Source organism: Phyllobates terribilis, unplaced genomic scaffold, assembly GCF_046119375.1.
Source record: "Phyllobates terribilis strain yellow unplaced genomic scaffold, ASM4611937v1 Scaffold_2__4_contigs__length_985480577, whole genome shotgun sequence".
NCBI lineage: Eukaryota > Metazoa > Chordata > Amphibia > Anura > Dendrobatidae > Phyllobates > Phyllobates terribilis.
The window spans coordinates 84,760,757-84,784,393 of record NW_027362762.1 but is presented as its reverse complement, the minus strand read 5'-3'; positions in this window follow the sequence as shown (position 1 = coordinate 84,784,393).

Genomic DNA, 23,637 nt, shown 5'->3' with positions numbered 1-23,637 from the left:
CGCCCTAAGCACACTGCCGGGGAAGGAGCGCGCGCCGGAAGCAGCGGGGAGAGCAGCGCTGGAGGACGCCGCGCCAGGAGCGGGGAGGTGAGAGGGACAGCGTCTCTGCCTAGAACGGGGCAGAGACGTCGATGCTACACAGACACTGACATAGCAGAGGATTTGCTCTCATTAACCCTTGCACGCAGTCTCCTATCCACCCGTATAGCTAATTGCATAGCCTGTTGCAAAGCTTCAGGTGTGGGATAAGCAATTAGCAGGTCTTTAACCCTTTCACTAAGCCCTGACAGAAACAGACTCTTCAGAGCAGAATCGTTCCACCCTATTTGAGTAGACCACCGACGGAAATGAGTACAATATTTTTCCACATTACCTGATCCCTGTCTCAAACGTCTCAACTCAGTCTCAGCAGATGAAACACGGTCAGGATCATCATATAATAGCCCCAAAGCAGAAAAAAAACTATCCACTGATCTAAGGCATGTATCACTAGGTAGCAAAGAAAAGGCCCACTCCTGAGGTTCTTTGCGCAAAAGTGACATTATGAACCCTACGCGCTGGGATTCATCCCCAGAGGACCTGGGTCTCAAACGAAAATACAATAAGCAAGCATTTTAAAATGAAAAAAATTCTTGGTGTTCACCAAAAAATAAATCAGGCAAACGTACCTTAGGCTCCAAGAAATGTGTTCCAGAACAGTTACTCACGTGCTGATGGAGCTCGGCCACCTCCAGAGAGAGTCCCTGCAGGCGTTTAGCCAAATCCTGAACCGACACCATGATGGAACAGAAAAATCTTTCCTTAGAGAATTTGCGGGCTGGACTTACTGTTATGTTCTGCTACCAGAGCTAAGGAAAGAGAGGAGATCTGTCCCTACGATAGAACTCAGCTTGATCCCTACGATGTAACAGGGGACCTGATCCTGCGATCAGACCTGCTAAAGTCCTCAGCTAGTCTGTACGGAGACCTATAGATGTGGGGAAGGAATCCCTACAAGTACTAGGGACTGGGAGCAAAATGGACACCTCCTAACAGAAATAGTAGCAGACAGACGAACAAATAATATATATAGAACACAGAGGTCCGAAGACCAAGCAAACTAACAGAGTTAGATACTGAGCACCGGCTAGCTAAAGAGTAGTAATACAATGAAGTCCAGCAAAGCCAGAAGGACGGAGCAGGACTAAATAGGCCAACAAGGTCATGTGACCAGCAATAGAAAAAGCCTAAGAGCAAGGTTCTAACAATGGGGCCCCTACTTCTGTATGGAGCAATGTATGGGGCCCATACTTCTGTATGGAGCAATGTATGGGGCCCATACTTCTGTATGGAGGACTATACTGTCCGGTCTGCACTGTGAGCTGCGAGGATTCGCCGGTTTCTGAGCTATTGTGGAATTTACAATAGATATCACTCATGTAATGTAAGAAGTGAAATCTTTGCATTGTACTATATACTGTACTAGCTGTACTACCCGGCTTTGCCCGGGTTAATAACTGCTGTTAGCAAAATAGAATGTGTTAACAAAAATTTATTCTCCCCACAAAAACCACAAAACAAATAGATAGAAATATATGTATATGTATGTGTATATGTATGTATATATATGTATGTATATATACATACATTTCTATCTCTGCTGAGATGACTCATTGGCCCTTGAGGAAGCAGCTCTTCTTCTTTGATCTGCAAGCCTCGCTTCCCTCTCCTCAGAAAGTTCATTGGCTCTTGAGGAAGCAGTTTATGTTCTCTTGTCTGCAAGCCTCGCTTCCCTCTCCTCAGAAAGTCCATTGGCCCTTGAGGAAGCAGCTCTTGTTTTCATGTCTGCAAGCCTCGCTTCCCTCTACTCAGAAAGTTCATTGGCTCTTGAGGAAGCAGTTCTTGTTTTCATGTCTGCAAGCCTCGCTTCCCTCTCCTCAGAAAGTTCATTGGCCCTTGAGGAAGCAGCTCTTGTTCTCTTGTCTGCAAGCCTCGCTTCCCTCTGCTCAGAAAGTTCATTGGGTCTTGAGGAAGCAGCTGCTGTTCTCATGTGTGTCAGCCTTGTTTCTCGATCTTCACATTTTTCATTGGCCCGTAATGCAGCTTTACTTTTCGCATCAGCTGACATTCGTGCCATGAAATTCCTTTTCTTATGAGGCATCATTGTGGTAAAAATAGTCTGTAACTGGCAGTTTCTATATCCTCTCACATAGAAGTAATGTGACTGACATCAGTCTTTCCACCAACACACCCTAACTGACATCTTATTACCTTACACAAGCTTTGTTATACTGAGAATGTCCTTTGTTGCCTATATTAACCAATCACAGCTCAGATTAATTAACTGTAGCAAAATAGAAGCTGAGCTGTGATTGGTTGCTATTGGCAGCCTGATAAATCTTTGTGAGATGAGTTTTGTGTGTGCTGAGGGTGGTATATGTGTTCAAGCACGTGGTAGTGTGTGGCGCATTTTGTGTGTGTGTTCATATCCCCATGTGTGGTGAGTATGAGTATCCCATGTCGGGGCCCCACCTTAGCAACTGTATGGTATATACTCTTTGGCACCATCGCTCTCGTTCTTTAATTCTCCCGTGTTCACATGTGGCAGCTGTCAATTTGCCTCCAACACTTTTCCTTTCACTTTTTCCCCATTATGTAGATAGGGGCAAAATTGTTTGGTGAATTGGAACACACGAGGTTAAAACTTCGCCTCACAACATAGCCTATGACGCTCTCGGGGTCCAGACGTGTGGCTGTAGCTGCGACGGTGCAGATGCCAATCCCGGACGGACACACACGCACACGCACACATATATTAGATATGTATATATACACTGCTCAAAAAAATAAAGGGAACACTCCAATAACACACCCTAGATCTGAATGAATGAAATATTCTCATTGAATACTTTGTTCTGTACAAAGTTGAATGTGCTGACAACAAAATCACACAAAATCATCAATGGAAATCAAATTTATTAACCAATGGAGGCCTGGATTTGGAGTCACCCCCAAAATTAAAGTGGAAAAACACACTACAGGCTGATCCAACTTTGATGTGATGTCCTTAAAACAAGTCAAAATGAGGCTCAATATTGTGTGTGGCCTCCACGTGCCTGTATGACCTCCCTACAAAGCCTCGGCATGCTCCTGATGAGGCTCAGTATTGTGTGTGGCCTCCACGTGCCTGTATGACCTCCCTACAACGCCTGGCCATGCTCCTGATGAGGTTGTGGATGGTCTCCTGTGGGATCTCCTCCCAGACCTGGACTAAAGCATCCGCCAACTCCTGGACAGTCTGTGGTGCAACGTGACGTTGGTGGATGGAGCGAGACATGAAGTCTCAGATGTGCTCAATCGGATTCAGGTCTGGGGAACGGGCGGGCCAGTCCATAGCTTCAACGCCTTCATAACCATAAGAAAGAAAAATGAGCTGCACTCACCAATCCTTAAAAGCAGTATCTTTATTCCATAAGAATAAAAAGTCCGGCAAGCAGGGAGAGCGGGGAAGAAAAAAGCAGACAACAGCTGTTTCGCTTTAAGACGCTTCTGTGTAACAGCTGTTGTCTGCTTTTTTCTTCCCCGCTCTCCCTGCTTGCCGGACTTTTTATTCTTATGGAATAAAGCTACTGCTTTTAAGGACTGGTGAATGCAGCTCATTTTTCTTTCTTATGGTTATTTTGGACTGTTTTTTAAATTTTTTTATGAGCTTTTGCACCTGAAATGTTACCAAGTCCTATTTAGGTGTCTGCATTGTACATGTTCAGCTTTGCACTGACTATTGCAGCTGCTTGCAGGTGGTGCAGGTTTTTCACTTTCCTTGCTGTAAGACTTAAATGCCTTCATCTTGCAGGAACTGCTGACACACTCCAGCCACATGAGGTCTGGCATTGTCCTGCATTAGGAGGAACCCAGGGCCAACCGCACCAGCATATGGTCTCACAAGGGGTCTGAGGATCTCATCTCTGTACCTAATGGCAGTCAGGCTACCTCTGGCGAGCACATGGAGGGCTGTGCAGCCCTCCAAAGAAATGCCACCCCACACCATTACTGACCAACTGCCAAACCGGTCATGCTAAAGGATGTTGCAGGCAGCAGATCGCTCTCCACGGCATCTCCAGACTCTGTCACGTCTGTCACATGTGCTCTGTGTGAACCTGCTTTCATCTGTGAAGAGCACAGGGCGCCAGTGGCGACTTTGCCAATCCTGGTGTTCTGTGGCAAATGCCAAGCATCCTGCATGGTGTTGGGCTGTGAGCACAACCTCCATCTGTGGACGTCGGGCCCTCATACCACCCTCATGGAGTCGGTTTCTAACAGTTTGTGCAGACACATGCACATTTGTGGCCTGCTGGAGGTCATTTTGATGGGCTCTGGCAGTGTTCCTCCTGTTCCTCCTTGCACAAAGGCTGAGGTAGCGGTCCTGCTGCTGGGTTGTTGCCCTCCTACGGCCCCCTCCACGTCTCATGGTCTACTGTCCTGTCTCCTGGTAGCGCCTCCAGCCTCTGGACACTACGCTGACTGCCACAGCAAACCTTCTTGCCACAGCTCGCATTGATGTGCCATCCTGGATGAGCTGCACTACCTGAGCAACTTCTGTGGGTTGTAGAGTCCGTCTCATGCTACCCCGAGTGTGAAAGCACAACCAACATTCGAAAGTGACCAAAACATCAGCCAGAAAGCATTGGTACTGAGTAGTGTTGAGCGAACATGCTCGACACTGCTCGGTACTCACCCGAGCATCACGCTACTCGGGATGTTCGGCGAGCACCGAGCATTTCCGGGTTACTCGGGCGGGAGCTCGGGTCTCCGCCCTGCATGTTTGGCGCTCTTTACAGAGCCAATGAACATGCAGGGATTGCCAGCCAGTCACTGTAATGCTGCAGCCATGTTGGTTGTGGGCATTACAGTGATTGGCTGGCCGCACAGCGTCACCTCCAGAATTTAAAACCGGGCGCCGCCATCTTGGACACAGTCGCTCCGGATTAGACAGTGTAGGGACAGCGCTGCTGATTTAGGGAGAGATATAAACTGCGAAATAGTTAGTGTAGGGTCTGTAAAGGCTGCCAGAACAAACAAACAGTCCTTTTCAGGACTAATATCCATCCCAGATACCAGGCAGGCAGGCTGTATAGGAGACACAGTGGTTATACCAGAAAACGCTGCATTACAGTCCTGTGTGCTCCTGTTGCTGAAATTGCTGGACTTAGCACCAGGTGTCGGGGGCCAGGAAAAATCCTTTTTTTTTCATCTAAATACTCCTTTTTTATTCCTTCTTCACACTGTACAAATACCCGTCTTATTAACCTTTTGGTGTGTCCCCCCCCCCAAAAAAAAGCGTGTCTCTGATTTTTCAGACTCAAATACTCAAATATAACTGTTGAAAATAGTCTGGTGTAGGCTAGAGAAACAGAAGTGTTGTTTTGCACTTCCACGGTTCAAACCTCTGTATTATCCATTTTGGGCCAGTTGTATCTAAAAAAAAAACAGTTTGAGTGTGTCGCTCACTGTTCAGCCGCAAATCTATATATTTAAAAAAGTCTGGTATACCCCAGTAAACAATAACTGTGGTTTTGCCATCCCACGGTAAAAAATCTCTATTATTCAGCTTTTGGTAGTTTTTTTCCGTAAAGAAAAACAGTAGTGTCTCCTGACTGTTGTGACACAAAAATATATCTGTTGAAAATAGTCTTGTGTAGGCCCGACATCCCAGTGTGGTTTCGCAGTTCCACGGGTCAAATCGCTGTACTATCCAGTTTTGGGCCTTTGGTATCTAAAAAAAAAGCAGTTTGAGTGTGTCGCTCACTGTTCAGCCGCAAATATCTCTATTTAAAAAAGTGTGGTATATCCCAGTAAACAATAACTGTGGTTTTGCCATCCCACGGTAAAAAATCTCTATTATTCAGGTTTTGGTATATTTTCCTTAAAGAAAAACAGTAGAGTCTCCTGACTGTTGTGACACAAAAATATATCTGTTGAAAATAGTCTTGTGTAGGCCCGACATCCCAGTGTGGTTTCGCAGTTCCACCGGTCAAATCGCTGTACTATCCAGTTTTGGGCCTTTGGTATCTAAAAAAAAAGCAGTTTGAGTGTGTCGCTCATTGTTCAGCCGCAAATATCTCTATTTAAAAAAGTGTGGTATACCCCAGTAAACAATAACTGTGGTTTTCCTCTTCCACGGTTCTAATCTACTCTTTATTACCCTTTTTCCATTGATAGTGCAAGTGTAAGCTATTTTACTTCATTTACAATGGGCAAGGCGCGTGGCAAGGGACGTGGAAGTGGACGTTCTGGTGATGGTTTGTGCAGAGGACGGGGCCGTGGCCAAGGTGAAAATGTGCCACAACCAACAGCCACATCTTCTCGCTCCCACTTCTTGACCAAATTACTAGGGAAGCACAGAACAACACCAGTATTGAGAACTGATCAGTGTGAACAGGTTATTAATTGGATAGCAGATAATACTTCCAGTTACCTGGGCACCACCACCTCTGGTCTGTCTTCCACACGGTCAACTCTTAGTAGCCGTGAGTCTCGACCGCATACTCCTCCTCACCCTGATGCTCCTTCCTCCCACCATGCCGAGTGTCGTCAGACAGCAAGTGATCCCACACTTGGACACTCTGAAGAGCTGTTCACTGGTCCATTTCCATATTTGGGCCCCTCGCCTGATACGCTTGAAGTGGTGGAAGAGGAGATCCCATGTTGCGATGTCCAAATATTTGAACAGCCACGGCCACAGGAAGTCGACGTTGGCAATCTGTCACAAGAGGTGGACGATGACGAGACACAATTGCCAGGAAGTGAGGAGGAGGATCATGGTGCGCAAGTGGATGATCTAGTAACTGACCCAACGTGGAAGGAGGACATGCAGAGTGAGGCCAGCAGCACACAGGGGGAGGGAGGCAGAGTACCCCAACAGGCAGGAAGAAGCAGTGTGGTGGCCGCAGACAGAAGGCAGGCAACCGTTCCCCGTAACACCAACACGAGGGACGTTGCCAGTACAAGCGGTAGGTCTTCCAGAGTCTGGAATTTTTTTAAAGACTCTGCTGATAACCCCAAAAAGGCCATATGTTCCACCTGCCATGCCAGTATCAGCAGGGGTGACAAAACTACCAGCCTGACCACCACCAGCATGATCAGGCACATGGCAGCAAAGCACCCGACTTTGTGGGGCGAAACCCAGGGTCCACGACCAGTGTCAGCGGGTGTCACCACTGCTTCTTCCGCTGTTGTGCGTGCAATAGAACCCCCTGTTGTGTGTGCAAGGCAATCCCCTGTCCATACTGCATGTAAAGATGCCCCCTCCTCTCAGTCTTCACTTGTTATGGCAGTTTCTCAAGAAACAGCATCAACGTCCACGTCCCACCGCAGCGTTCAATTGTCCATATCCCAGACCTTTGAACGAAAGCGGAAATTCGCAGCTAATGCCCCACAGGCCACAGTCCTAAATTTGCACATTTCACGACTGCTTGCGTTGGAAATGCTGCTGACGCGCCCCTGGGCCTGTGTCGCGCTGCGTTGCGCACGCGGGAGCTTACCCGGAGCCGGATCTGTTGAGGGTTGTAGTCTCGTGGCGGTGACCCGGTCCGTGCCCAGGGAGTCAAACTGGACGGCAGTCTATTAGCGGTAGATGTAGTACGACTACGCCACCCGTTGAATGCAGCTTATGGAGCTGCCGCTGCAGGACAGTCCGCTGAGGCCGGTGGATGGATGGTGCAGCGGGGATGGTATAACCCCCAACGGGAGGGGTATGGCCTCAGGGCAGCCGACGTGGATGATGGGGGTAGCAGGAACCACTCAGAGACGGTGCGGTGTAATTCAGGGTCTTTACTGGTAACAACGATAAACCCTCCCGGAGTACTTGCTAGCGAACGGGGCCTGGTCAGTCCTTGAGCAGATGGGATCTCCCCTGGCCAGGCGGAGTTGTAGGCCTCCAAAACTGACTGTACTCTTCTGGCTACCTTGCTAGAGGCGGGTATAAGTAGCCCACGTCCCTGAGTGTACCGTGTGGTGCTCACCCGTATGGCCGGTGACTCGGGGCCTTCTAATGGCTTCCGCTCCACGATGGCGGTGCTGGTCCCACGCGTGTGACCGTGCCTTCGGGTTTCTGGGCCTGAGGACCTGAAATCCCCTGCCGGTCGGCTTCTGCTGCTGGGTAAGAGTTAGTCCCCACAGCCTCGGACGCCGGGTCCGGTAAGAAATCTTCTCAGTCAGGGCGAGCTCTGCAGCTGCCAGCCCCTGACTTGTAGTAGTATTGCTCCCACTGAGCTTCTGCTGTTTCTTCCTATGCTGCTTCTCTGTCTCTACTCTCCTTGACTGACTAACCCTGCTTCAGCCCCGGGTTTATATAGGGGAAGTTCTTCCCCTCCCAAGACTGAGCAGGAGGTGTGGCATGCACAGGATCCCTGACCAAAGGACCTCCCACCTGCTCTCAGACATAACATTACATTACTGTGGAAACCAGACCCCTGGGGTGCCACATTCCCCCCTAGTAAAATTTAGTACTCCGGGACTAAACATATTTTAGAAAAACATAACAAGATATAAACAATAATAATACAATAAGAAACACATAAAGGTGGTCACGGCATGTCCGTAACTGGGTGCAGTCTTTGAAGAAAGCAAGGTGTCCATTTCACCAAAACAGGGAGACGTAACCAGGTAGGGGTCTGTCCTACCCCGAGTCCTTAACAGTCTCTAGTCCATCCTGGGTTACGCTCCAACTATGTACAAGGATTCCCGGTAATCCACCAAGGATTCCTAAAAGTAACTGGAAACACAAAATTATACACAAGCAACAATACACAGGTAAACATAAATAAAACAATTTATACACTTCAAATCCTCCAGCGTGCGGGTAACTGGCCTCTAGTGGCCCTAGTGGACCTACGGAGCTGACTGTCTGGCCCTGAACTACAGGGTGTAGGAGCTGTCAAGGGTAAACTGGGCAGCTGTCTACCGGCTCTTTGTCTCACTAGGGGTACGGCAGGCTCACTATAAGCAGAGGGTTGATCCTCCTGTTCTGCTTGTGTGGAGTCTTCTGCCTCCTGGACCGGCTGTTCTTCCAGCTCTACCTGTTGCTCCGTAGGTGCTTGGGATGCTGGTTGGAGGAAGGTGAGTACGGGTACCACAACTGCACCATTGACTTGAGTCCAAGACCGAGGGAAGTCCCCGAGCACAGTACTAACCATATCTTCCCTTTCCTCTACGGGTCGATGGTCTTCTTGTTCCTCTTCAGGGTTCCTCAGTTGTTCGGGACACTTCTTCAGGTGGTCCCGGGATACAATGGCTGTGGTTTCCCCTCCGTCTTTACTGATGGTACAAACCTTCGGGTTCTCGTGGCTTGAGGGCAGTACGGTGTACGGGTCCTTCTCCCACTGGTTGTCCAACTTGTGGAGCCGTCTCTTCCTCTTCAAGACCTGCTCTCCGGGTACCAGGGGAACAGCGGGAGCATACTGGTTGTAAGTTTTCTCTTGTCTTTCCCTAGCCTGACAGAGACTTCGCTCCACGCTCTCCTGTACTCTCCGGTACTGCTGCTGCCTCTCTGTGTCCCAGTCTGTTTCTGGTGAAGTGTCCTCGGGTGTCAGGACTCCCATTTCCAGGTCAACAGGTAACTTACCAGGTCTTGCCCTCATTAGGTAAGCCGGGGTACAGTTGGTGGAACCTACCGGGATGTGGTTGTATAGGTCCACCAGATCGGGCAACTTCTCAGGCCACAGATTGCGTTCTTCCAGGGGCAACGTTTTTAGAAGATCCATTACCACCTGGTTCATTTTCTCACAAAGTCCATTAGTTTGCGGATGGTAGGGTGTCGTCCTTATCTTCCGGCAGCCATACAGATTGCAGAATTCCTGGAAGACCTCCGCTTCAAAGGCAGGTCCCTGGTCCGTCAGCACTTGGTCCGGGTACCCGTGTGGACGGCAAAAGTGCTGCTGGAAGGCTCTAGCTGCTGTTTGAGCCGTTAAGTCCTTGACGGGGACGACAACCAGAAACCAGGAGTAATGATCCACGATGGTTAACGCGTAGACGTAGCCACTTCTGCTTGGGGTCAGTTTTACATGATCCAAGGCTACCAGTTCCAACGGTTGCCGGGTGACGATGGACTGCAGGGGAGTCTTCTGGCTGGCGCGGTCCTTCCTTCTCAGGTTGCACGGGCCACAGTCTCTGCACCACTTCTCAATGGTTCCCCTCATGCCTACCCAGTGGAATCGCTCGCGCAGCAGGAACTCCAGCTTCTTCCACCCGAAGTGTCCAGCTCCGTCGTGGTATGCCTCCATCACCATGGCTGCGTCGCTCCGTGGCACCACTACTTGCCAGAGTAGTTCATGCGTCCGGGAGTTAACCATTCTGCGGCACAACTTCCCCTTGTAAAGGAACAGTCGACTCTTTTCTGCCCATAGTTGTTTGGCTTCCTCCGGAGCGTCTGGTTCAAGGCAAGCCTCCGGGCGAGTCAGCATCTCCTTCACCAGTCGGACGGCAGAGTCGCTGTCTTGCGTTTCCGCCCAGTTGTAGTGAGGTAAGGGGTTCAACGTAACAGCCTGCTTACTCCTTACCCGGTGGGAATACTGGATAGTCCCATGACGGTGGAACGCAGGGAGTTCAACTTCTTCCAGTCCCTCCGGATCTTCTCCTTCGTCCGGCAGGTTGGGCATCCTGGACAGGGCATCCGCGTTGGTATTGGAGCGTCCGGCCCGGTATTTGATTGTGAACTCGTAGTTGGACAGACGGGCCATCCACCTCTGCTCCAGGGCACCGAGTCTTGCCGTGTCCAGGTGTGTCAACGGGTTGTTATCCGTGTACACGGTGAACCGGGAAGAAGCGAGGTAATGCTTAAAGCGCTCGGTGACTGCCCATACTACGGCCAGGAACTCTAGCTTAAATGAGCTGTAATTCTCGGGGTTCCTTTCGGTGGGTCGCAGTTTTCGGCTGGCGTAGGCGATTACTCGTTCCTTCCCCTGCTGGATCTGGGACAGTACGGCTCCTAGCCCGATGTTACTGGCGTCGGTGTAGAGGATAAAGGGCTGGCTATAATCCGGGTACGCCAGGATTTCGTCCCCCGTGAGGGCCATCTTCAGCTGGCGGAAGGACTCTTCTTCCAGCTCCTCCCATTTGAAGGGCGGCTTCTGGTTCTTGGCCTTCCGGGACTGGCCTATCAGGAGGTCCTGCATAGGTGCTGCCTTTTTGGTGAAACCGGGAATAAACCTTCGGTAGTAGCCTACCAACCCGAGGAACTGCCGCACTTCTTTTACGCTGGAGGGGCTTGGCCATTCCTTAATTGCGGTGATCTTATCATGGTCGGGAGCCACTCCGTCAGCGCTCACCACGTGTCCCAGGTACTGCACCTTTGGTTTCAGGAGGTGACACTTGGAGGGTTTCACCTTTAGGCCGTAACTCGCCAGAGCCTCGAACACTTCCGCCAGGTGTTTCAGGTGGTCCTCATACGTCTTGGAATATACGATGACATCGTCCAGGTACAACAGGACCGTCTCGAAGTTTCTGTGGCCCAGACAACACTCCATTAGTCGTTGGAAGGTTCCTGGTGCGTTGCAGAGTCCGAACGGCATGCAGGTGAACTCGCTAAGTCCCATCGGGGTGGTGAATGCGGTCTTCTCCCGGTCCGCCTCTGCTACAGGAACCTGCCAGTACCCGCTAGTGAGATCCAAGGTAGAGAAGAAGTTAGCAGATCTTAAAGCAGCCAATGACTCCTCTATCCTTGGCAAGGGGTACGCATCCTTGTGTGTGATACGGTTGATTTTCCGGTAATCTACACACATCCTCATGGTGTTGTCTTTTTTTCTGACTAAGACTAGTGGAGCTGCCCAGGGGCTACAGCTATCCCTGATCACCCCAGCCTCCTTCATGTCTCTAAGCATCCCCTTGGCGTGTTGGTAGTGGGCAGGGGGTACGGGTCGATACCTCTCTTTTATAGGAGGATGGTCTCCCGTGGGGATGTGGTGTTCTACCCCCTTGACTCGCCCGAAGTCTAACGGGTGTTTACTGAACACTCTCTCGTACTCCTGAACCACCCGATAGACTCCTTGTTTCTGGTGTGCGGGAGTGGAGTCAGTACCCAGATGTAGTTGCTGACACCAGTCCTCCATGTTTTTCTTAGAGCCGTTACCTTCCTCCGGGTGAGATGGAGGCAAGGGTTCCACAGATTGTATAGAATTTTGGTTAATGGTATATAATTTGGCTAGCGTGGCATACCGGGGCAGGTACACTTCCCTCTCCCCGATATTTATTATGCGAACGGGCACCCTCCCATGGCGTACATCAACCACCCCCCGTGCTGTCAAAATGGTGGGCCTACTGTCCGAGTAAACTGGTTCTACCATTGCCTGGTAATCTCTACCTCTCAGACCAATAGCTGCCCGGCACCAAATCATCATTTCACTTTTTGGGGGCATGGCAATAGGAAAAGGGTCACACATTCTTACGCTACCAATCTCACCGCCGGAGAGTTCCACCTGTTGCCGTCGCATCAGTGCCCGGATCTCTTTCTGGAGCACCCGCTGCTCGCCGGAGCTGGCGTTCTTGGCAACCTGCTGTAAAAGGAAAATCACCTCTGCAAGACAATTTTCAATTACATTAGTTCCTAGAGTTATTTTTGGGTGACTCTCATGTTTGTCAATATCTACAATGATCAGTCCCTGTGCTGCCAGTTCGACTCTACCGATTTTAATGGTCACCTCTTTAAATCCGATCTGTGGTACGGGCTGGCCATTGCTGGCGATGATAATCAAGTCGTCGTCAGGGTAGCGGGTAATATCCGAGTCATTCCAGTACTGCTTAAAGAGCACGTACGGGATGGTGGTGACCTGTGACCCGGTGTCCAGTAGGGCACTCATGGGAATGCCATCCAGTACCACAGGCAAGACTGGACGTCCTCCCACATATCTGTCGCGCCAGTTCGATGGGCCTGGTGATCTTTTTCCTGGGGGTTGGCCCTCTACCCCAGGTTGTGCCCGTTTAAAGAACAGTACCTTGCCATATGTCCGGGTTGATTGCAGCGGCGGCAGATGGGTCGTCCGTCCTCGCTGTATCGGTCACTGGGTCTTCCTCTGGCCGGTGGGGTCCTCCTTGGTCGACGCCACGGGATGTCCTCCGGTCCGGATGCCAGCTGGATCTTCCCTGGGGTGGAAGCCTGTAAAGACTGCACAGTTCGGGTTAGCGCAGCAACGCTCTTAGCTAGCTCTTGGACCTGATGGTGTAGGTCTGGAGCCGGGTCATTGTCCAAAGCCTGCGCATCAGCTCCCACAGGCCCTGCCGACAAGGGCGCCGCCTCCTGGTGGTAAGTGATAGCAGGGCGCCTGTGGGTCACAACGCCACCCGGTGCCGGTTCTCGGAGCACCCGGATGGCTCTGTCCTTGAACTGTGCAAAGCCCAGATGGGGATCCTGTAAGGCCATTGCCCGCAACTGGGTTCGGTGGGTATTACAATACAGTCCCTCTATAAACTGTTCGGTCAACAGCCTGTCCTCGTTTCCCACTCCATCAGGGTCGGTCTGCTTAATGGCCCTCAGGGCCTCTTGTAGGTTTAGTGCATAGTCCCTTATACTCTCATGCGCTCGCTGCTTGCACCCGTAGAATCTAAGCTTAATCTCGGCTGAGGTGCGGGTATCAAAGGTATCCTTCAGCCGGGTTAGTATCCCTGCGACAGTCTTCCTCCCAGGTGGCCAGGATTTTACTTCCCTTTTGGCTGCCCCGGTTAGTTGGGCCACTAGGATGCTCACTTTTTGCTCTTCTGTGAGGGGGTACACCTGGAAGAGGCTATCCAGCTTTTCTCTAAAGTCATGCAGGGTATGTGACTCCCCTGAGTACTGGGGTAGCCAAGCTGCTCCCGGGATATAGGGCATGGTGAAGGGCATAACTGCAGCAGCGGTAGCGCTGGCGGGGGTTGAGGCAGTGAAGCTCTCCTCCGTATCCGACATCTTCCTCCCCCCTAGTGGACCGTGGCCTACCTTGCGATGATCCTCTTCCGTAGGCCGCGGCTCCGCAGTGGATCGTCAGGGTTGAGGACCTTCCGTCGCGCTCCTGTGACGTCGGCGTCTGCTGGGCTCCTTCCAGGACCTTACGCAACGTCCGGACGTGAGGCGGGGCTTCAGTTCTCGCGCGTTTTCGGAGTCCACGCCCCTCTTCTTCCCGCGCGGCGTCCTCAAGATGGCGTCCAATGGCGGGAAAACTCCACGGATGGCGGGAAGAAGGCAGAAGATGGCGCCGGATGGCGGGAAACTTCACCGATGGCGGGAAGAAGGCTGAAGATGGCGCCGGATGGCGGGAATCTTCACCACAGGTAAGTTTGAAAAGTCTCTTTTTCAGGCACGCAGTACCCGATGGTTGCGGGCACGAAATCCTGCCGACTACGCCAAAGTTGACGCGCCCCTGGGCCTGTGTCGCGCTGCGTTGCGCACGCGGGAGCTTACCCGGAGCCGGATCTGTTGAGGGTTGTAGTCTCGTGGCGGTGACCCGGTCCGTGCCCAGGGAGTCAAACTGGACGGCAGTCTATTAGCGGTAGATGTAGTACGACTACGCCACCCGTTGAATGCAGCTTATGGAGCTGCCGCTGCAGGACAGTCCGCTGAGGCCGGTGGATGGATGGTGCAGCGGGGATGGTATAACCCCCAACGGGAGGGGTATGGCCTCAGGGCAGCCGACGTGGATGATGGGGATAGCAGGAACCACTCAGAGACGGTGCGGTGTAATTCAGGGTCTTTACTGGTAACAACGATAAACCCTCCCGGAGTACTTGCTAGCGAACGGGGCCTGGTCAGTCCTTGAGCAGATGGGATCTCCCCTGGCCAGGCGGAGTTGTAGGCCTCCCAAACTGACTGTACTCTTCTGGCTACCTTGCTAGAAGCGGATATAAGTAGCCCACGTCCCTGAGTGTACCGTGTGGTGCTCACCCGTATGGCCGGTGACTCGGGGCCTTCTAATGGCTTCCGCTCCACGATGGCGGTGCTGGTCCCACGCGTGTGACCGTGCCTTCGGGTTTCTGGGCCTGAGGACCTGAAATCCCCTGCCGGTCGGCTTCTGCTGCTGGGTAAGAGTTAGTCCCCACAGCCTCGGACGCCCGGTCCGGTAAGAAATCTTCTCAGTCAGGGCGAGCTCTGCAGCTGCCAGCCCCTGACTTGTAGTAGTATTGCTCCCACTGAGCTTCTGCTGTTTCTTCCTATGCTGCTTCTCTGTCTCTACTCTCCTTGACTGACTAACCCTGCTTCAGCCCCGGGTTTATATAGGGGAAGTTCTTCCCCTCCCAAGACTGAGCAGGAGGTGTGGCATGCACAGGATCCCTGACCAAAGGACCTCCCACCTGCTCTCAGACATAACATTACATTACTGTGGAAACCAGACCCCTGGGGTGCCACACTGCCTTTTAGGCTGGTGGAGACGGAATCCTTCCGCAATCTTATGGCGGTGGCCGTTCCTCGGTACTCGGTCCCCAGCCGACACTATTTTGCCCGGTGTGCCATCCCCGCACTACACAAGCACGTGTCCCAAAGCATCTGCCGTGCCCTCAACAACGCAGTTACTGGGAGAGTCCACCTGACAACGGACACGTGGACAAGTGCTTGTGGGCAGGGACGGTACATCTCTCTGACGGCACACTGGGTAAACATAGTGGAAGCCGGGACCCTGTCGGACCTTGGGACGGAACACATCCTCCCCACACCGAGGATTGCGGGCCCTATGTCAGTCAGAGTTGCCCCCACAGTGTACAGCTCCTGCGCATCCTCCTCCTCCTCCTCCTCATGTTCAGCCTCCATCTCAGATATCACCACATCAGTTACAAGCTGGAAGCATTGCAGTACTGCCTCCACCAAGCTGCAACAGGCTGTGCTGAAACTCATGAGCTTAGGTGATAAACCTCATACTGCTTGTGAGTTGTGGACAGCTGTGAAAGAGCAGGCAGATCTGAGGCTGAGACCGCTGAACCTACATCCCAGCATGGTCGTGTGTGACAATGGCCGTAACCTGGTGGCGGCTCCGAGGCGAGGTGAGATCACACACGTACCATGCCTGGCTCATGTGCTTAACCTCGTGGTTCAGCGGTTTCTTAAATCGTACCCCGAGTTGCCAGATCTGCTCGTGAAAGTACGCCGCCTGTCAGCTCATTTTTGCAATTCGGCTACAGCTTCCGCCGCCCTTGCTGTGTTGCAGCAGCGTTTGCAGCTTCCGGCACACCGATTGGTGTGTGATGTCCCCACACGTTGGAACTCTACCCTCCACATGTTGCAATGGATTTGTGAGCAGAAGAGAGCAGTTGTGGAGTACCAGCTGCAACAAGGCCGTCGATATTCAGACTCCACACATAAGACCTCAGGAGTGGACCTGGATGTCTGACATATGTACCATCCTGACAAACTTTGAGGAGGCCACCAAGATGGTGAGTGGCGATGACGCCATCTTTAGTGTCAGCATCCCACTTGTCTGTCTTTTGCAACGCTCTCTGCAGAGAATTAAAGAGGAGGCATTGCAGCCAGAGTATGATGAGATGGATCAAGAAGCCGTAGCGGGCGATTACACACAGCCCAGCCTCATCTCATCCCAACGTGTATTGGGGGACAATGAGGGAGAGGAGGAGGAGGAGGAAGAACAGGAACTGCTATCATGCGTTGTAGACGGTAGTACCTGTACAAGTGTCAAACCGTCGGTTCAGCGTGGGTGGCCTGAGGACAGGGGGGAGGAGGAAGAGGAGGAGGAGGAGGAGAGCATGGTCAGTCGTCATCTTGGTGAGGACACGGAAATCTTGCCCGTTACCAGTCTGGCACGCATGGCTGACTTTATGTTACGCTGCCTTAACCGTGACCCTCGCGTTGTCAAAATGTTGGGTGACAGTCATTACTGGTTGGTGACACTTGTAGACCCCCGCTACAAGGAGAACTTTCACTCTTATTCCTGAGGTGGAGAGGTCTACAAAAATGGGGCAGTACCAGAAGGCCCTTGCTGCAGAACTCTTAAAAAAATTCCCATCTGAACACGCTAGCAGCAGAGGTCACAGTTCGTTGCCCAACCAAGGCGTACAGGCGAGAGAGATGCAACTCCAATCCAGCAGAGGCAGGGGAACACTGTCAATGTTCTGGGACAGTTTTCTGACACCCGCCCAGCTTACAGGCCCTGAGGCGCGGGGTACTCTCACAAGGAGTGGAAAGTTTCAAAAGATGGTGAGGGAGTACCTTGCCGATCGTACCAGCTTCCTCCGTGATTCCTCTGTGCCTTTTAATTATTGGGTATCCAAGCTGGACACTTGGAATGAACTCGCTCTGTACGCCTTGGAGGTCCTGGCCTGCCCTGCCGCTAGCGTGTTATCGGAGCGTGTTTTTAGTGCCGCTGGGGGAATTATAACTGATAAGCGCACTCGCCTGTCAACTGACAATGCTGACAAGCTGACCCTTATCAAAATGAACAAGGGCTGGATTGGGCCAGACTTCTCATCACCACCAAATGACAGCAGAGTAACATAAAGTCAAATCCACTGTGTTATTTCGGGAGGTGTATTCACATGCACCGCTTCACACCCACACATGGGTATACGCATCCTCGTTTCGGCTGCTTTATCTTCTTCTCCTTATCCTCAGCCTCCACCACCACTATACCACCAGGGTGCCAGCATTGCAAGTTCATCCGTCCTTATTTTTGGCAGCTTTTGCTTGCAAGGCATAAGCAAATACTATGGGACACCCACTCCCCAATAATGGGACTTATGTTTGTAATATGCTGTACTGCATGGCTCTTGTAAGGGGCATTGCAAGTTGCTCCGTCCTAATTTTTTGCAGCTTTTGCTTGCAAGGCATAAGCAAATACTATGGGAGACCCACTCCCCAATAATGGGACTTATGTTTGTAATATGCTGTACTGCATGGCTCTTGTAAGGGGCATTGCAAGTTGCTCCGTCCTAATTTTTGGCAGCTTTTGCTTGGAAAGCATAAGCAAATACTATGGGAGACCCACTCCCCAATAATGGGACTTATGTTTGTAATATGCTGTACTGCATGGCTCTTGTAAGGGGCATTGCAAGTTGCCCCGTCCTAATTTTTGGCAGCTTTTGCTTGCAAGGCATAAGCAAATACTATGGGAGACCCACTCCCCAATAATGGGACTTATGTTTGTAATATGCTGTACTGCATGGCTCTTGTAAGGGGCATTGCAAGTTGCTCCGTCCTAATTTTTGGCAGCTTTTGCTTGCAAGGCATAAGCAAATACTATGGGAGACCCACTCCCCAATAATGGGACTTATGTTTGTAATATGCTGTACTGCATGGCTCTTGTAAGGGGCATTGCAAGTTGCTCCATCCTAATTTTTGGCAGCTTTTGCTTGGAAAGCATAAGCAAATACTATGGGAGACCCACTCCCCAATAATGGGACTTATGTTTGTAATATGCTGTATTGCATGGCTCTTGTAAGGGGCATTGCAAGTTGCCCCGTCCTAATTTTTGGCAGCTTTTGCTTGCAAGGCATAAGCAAATACTATGGGAGACCCACTCCCCAATAATGGGACTTATGTTTGTAATATGCTGTACTGCATGGCTCTTGTAAGGGGCATTGCAAGTTGCTCCGTCCTAATTTTTGGCAGCTTTTGCTTGCAAGGCATAAGCAAATACTATGGGAGACCCACTCCCCAATAATGGGACTTATGTTTGTAATATGCTGTACTGCATGGCTCTTGTAAGGGGCATTGCAAGTTGCTCCGTCCTAATTTTTGGCAGCTTTTGCTTGCAAGGCATAAGCAAATACTATGGGAGACCCACTCCCCAATAATGGGACATATGTTTGTAATATGCTGTACTGCATGGCTCTTGTAAGGGGCATTGCAAGTTGCTCCGTCCTAATTTTTGGCAGCTTTTGCTTACAAGGCATAAGCAAATACTATGGGAGACCCACTCCCCAATAATGGGACTTATGTTTGTAATATGCTGTACTGCATGTGACGCGCCCCCTGGGCCGTGTGTACACGTGTGTGGGATACCCGGTGCCGGGTCTCTGGGGTCTGTATTCTCCGTGGCGGTGACCCCTTCCCGTGGCTCAGGCTGGTCAAACCAATGGCAGTCTTTCTTAGGTTTTGAGGTTAATTGTCCGACTGCGCCACCCGTGGATTGGGGTCAGGGAGTACCACCGCTGCGAGGCAGACCGCTGAGGCTGGAGTTGTGTGCGCAGCAGAGAATAGGATAACTCCCCACGGGAGGAGTATAGCCTCAGGGCAATGAGTGTGGATGATGGGGGTGATGGTGCACGAGCGCAGCAGGAACGACTCAGAGTCTTTGCAGTGCTGTTCAGGGTCTTTACTGATGATTATAAGGTAGACCCTCCCGGGAGTACTGGCTAGCATAAGAGGCCTGGTCAGTCTGTGAGCAAGCAGGAGTTCCCCTGGCCAGGTGGAGTTGTAGGCCTCCCCGTCTGTCTGCACTCTTCCTGGCTACCTTGCTGTAAGCGGGTAGAAGTAGCCCACGTCCCTGAGTGTACCGTGTAGTGCTCACCCGTATGGCTGGTGACTTGGGGCCTTCTGTTAGCCTCCGCTCCACGACGGCGGTGCTGGTCCCTTGCTTGTGACTGAGCCTCCGGGCTTCTATGGCCAGAGGACCTGAAATCCCCTGCCAGCTGGTTTCTGCTGCTGGATATATAAGTCCTCACAGCCTCGGACTCCTGTGTCCGGTTCCTATTGTCTTCTGCCAGGGCGAGCTCTGCTCAGCTTCCAGCCCCTGGTCTTTAGCTCCTAGCTCCTACAGAGCTCCTTGCTGTTACTTTCCCTTGCTCTCACTCTGACTCTGACTGTTCTCTGTTCTCTGACTCACTCAACCACGCCCCAGATCCAGTTTATAAGGGCAAAATTCTCCCCTCCCAGGACTGGGGCAGGAGGATGTTGCATGTTTAAGGGATCCTGACCAGGAAACCTCCCACTTGCTCTCCGACGTAATATCTCTATTACTGTGGTGACCAGACCCCTGGGGTGCCACACATGGCTCTTGTAAGGGGCATTGCAGTTCCTCATAATTTTTGGAAAGCCTTCCATTCACTGCTTAGGCCAACAGTGCACAGGAGACCGAGTTGCTATAAATGGAAAAAAAGATTTAGTTAACGCCCTCTAACCTCCATGTCATTTCCAAGGGGCATTGGAGTGCCTCGAAATTTTTGGTAGGCATTGCACTCACTGTATGCCCTATAACTGTGTAGCCAAACCGCTCCTTTTGTTACAGAAACATATCCTACAAGACATATCTGGTTGACTGGCCTGATATTGATGTGAATGGTCCCTGTTCCTCCTGCTCTTTCTCCTTTGCCACTACCTCATCCATCATTTATCACCTGAAGCTTTGTTTTAACGGGAGTCATAGAACTTGGATAGTAGCAGGAAAACATCCAGCAATCCTCGGAGGAGGTAGGATATGTGCCAAAACGCTGACCAACTCAGGCCTAGCCGCTACTACATACATGTGCTTGCATTACAACAAAACAAAGCAGATGCTAACTTCTATCATCCTCATCATGCTCCTCACCTTGGCACTCTCAACTCCCCTGATGGAGAAGCCAGGGCCCACCGGAGGAGTCTGATAGTCCGGTGGGCTCGGCCAATGCTGCCCTAAAGCAGGCCAGGCTAAGAAAAGTGTGGGAAAGGTTACCGGGACAAATAGGGGTGGCTGGGGACCGAGTATGGCCACCCGGCCACCCCCTGGAGGCTGGGGAGCAAGGGGGGACACCCGGCCACCAGGCGGCTGGGGACTGAGTATGGATACCAGGCCGCCGACACAGCCATGGCGTGGTGGCCTGATTCCGCCTCCACATGCCTAAAAGGCCCAATTTAAAGTGCAAGCAAGCAAGCAGTATGGTATTGCAGCCTGGGGGCGGGTGGGTGGCAGGCTGCATACTTGCGCTTGCATTACAAGGAATGGGAGAGGTACAATTGAACACTGCCCTGGGACAAGGACTTGAATGGGGATAGTTGCAAGTCTGCAACGACAGGTGCAAAGTGGGAGGCATCTTCGCATGTACCATGAACAGGGGTTTGGCATGCACACACTACAGCGGAATAGGCTCTCCTTCCCACTAAATACACTGGGGAGGGCACAGGTAATGTTTTGGTATACGCTCTTAATCTTATGTATAAGGCACACCAGGACAAATAGGGGCGGCTGGGGACTGAGTATGGATACCTTGCTGCCAAAGCAGCCATGAGGTAGTGGCCAGCTTCAGCATCCTCCAAACTAAAAGGCCCCATTTCAAGTGCAAGCTAGCAGTATGGAATTGGGGGTGGGTGGGTGGCAGGCTGCACACTTACACTTGCATTAAAAGAAAACATAGCAGATGCTAACTTCTGTCATCATCATCATACTCCTCACCTTGGCACTCTCAACTCCACCGATGGAGAAGTCAGGGCCCACCGGAGGAGTCTGGTTCTCTGGTGGGCTCGTCCAATGTTGCCTAAAGCAGGCCGGGCTAAGAAAAGTGTGTGGGGGGGATGTTCCAAGGAGAAATAGGGGCGGCTGGGGACCGTTTATGGACACCCGGCTGCCCCCAGGCGGCTGGGGACCGTGTGTGGACACCCGGCCGCGGGGCGGCTGGAGACCGAGTATGGACACCCAGCCGCCGGGCGGCTGGGGACTGAGTATGGATTCCAGGCCGCCAACACAGCCATGACGTGGTGGCCAGATTCCGCCTCCACATGCCTAAAAGGCCCAATTTCAAGCTCAAGCAAGCAAGCAGTATGGTATTGCAGCCTGGGGGTGGGTGGGTGGCAGGCTGCATACTTGCGCTTGTATTGCAAGGAATGGGGGAGGTACAATTGAACAATGCCCTGGGACTAGAACTTGCATGGGGATAGTTGCAAGTCTGCATCTTCTGATGCGGCAAGGATCACTTATGATGGGCACACTTTTAGACAGTGACCTGGGAGTCAGAGATGCTTCCAGGGGTCTTCCCCATGCTGTTCCCATGTCTTTTCAGCACTTTATGCATGTGTCACACAGCACATGGCCAGATAAGGTTGTAAAATGTTAAAATGACATTTCCCAGTGAATGCATTTGTCATAGTTGAAAGCAATCCAAAAGTGCAAAAACGCATAAAAAATGCTACTTGTGAACATAGCCGAAGGTGTGGAGGAGTATTTTTGTTTTTGGTCATTTATTTTAACTTATACACATGTCTTTTCCCTGGAAAGGATGTTCCTTAACATATTTCACAGGAAAAAAGTTTCACTTTTGTTTTTGAACGTTTTATTGTGAGCCTGTAAAAGTTGCTTAATACCTCTGACCACGTTGTTGACAGCAGTGACCTGAGGGTCAGAAATGCTTCCTGGGGCAATCCCCATGCTGTCCCCATGTCATTTGAGCACTGTCACTATCGTTTTGGGCACTTGTTAGGCTTTTAAAAGACTGCCGGGGGTGCCACCGCAAAAATGCTCTAGTCTCCCATAGACTAACATTGGGCTCGTTGCTCGGGTCGAGCACCCGAGTATCACGGCGAGCTCGGCCCGAGCTTCGAGCACCTGAGCATTTTAGTGCTCTCTCAACACTAGTACTGAGATGTGGTCTGTGGTCCCCACCTGCAGAACCACTCCTTTATTGAGGGTGTCTTGATAATTGCCAATAATTTCCATCTATTGTCTATTCCATTTGCACAACAGCATGTGAAATTGATTGTCAGTCAGTGTTGCTTCCTAAGTGGACAGTTTGATTTCACAGAAGTTTGATTTACTTGGAGTTATATTCTGTTGTTTAAGTGTTCCCTTTATTTTTTTGAGCAGTGTATTTCTCTGTAGTATCTGTGCATCATGAATCGGGGTATGTGTTAAAGGGGCCCACGGAGACTGGTTCGCCCAGTACCCACGAAAACCTGAAGCCGGCCCTGTGTGTGTGGTGAGTGGTGCTAGCAGTAGTGTTGCTATCTTTTCTGTGGTTTTCTTATTTTCTCTTCTGATTACACTTCCTGCGAATCTTGCATAGGTACTCACCTGGTTGTTGACTAGACACCGACCACGTAACCAGACACCAGCTCTCCGGCGACAGTGGGCCTGGGAAGGGTTCTGCCAAAGTCCCCCTTCATTTTACTGGGAGGTGTATGAAGAGTATTCCCGGCTCTCAAGGGCTCGCCTAGCTGGGCTGCTTCCGCCAAGTGCGTCTGTGGCTGCACCTTTGCTGGTTTGGTGCCAGTCTTGATGGGTTCCTCTGCAAAGCGCATAACCGTAACGATCAAGTTCTTTGTCACTATCCAGTGTGTAACCATTAAGTTCTGTGCCCACATTCAGAGACTGTAACGGTTATAATTTCGGATAACGGGTTATACAATGAATTATGACCCGTTTCATTTTAATCCTCATCCCCCTCATATAGGGAGCTGTGTTTAGGGTCAAGGGCCATGTAGTTAAACTAGACTGTTTCTTCCTCTTCTTGAAAAACCACACATATTTTTCTATGTCTGGACAACCCATTTGAAGTGAAGCTTTTAAGGTATTTGGGGGCGTTCTATTTACCACCATAAGACGATTACCCCATTCCAGTTGGCATATTTCAGTACTTCCTACAGAATTTACAGTTTCCCCCTTTTCTTACACTTAGTGCATGCATCTTCCCGATTTCCATTTTTGAATGCTATACAAATAGATTAATATTATGTGCAGACCAATGAGAACATAATTCTGATTACAGAACACACTTTGTGCTCAGGCT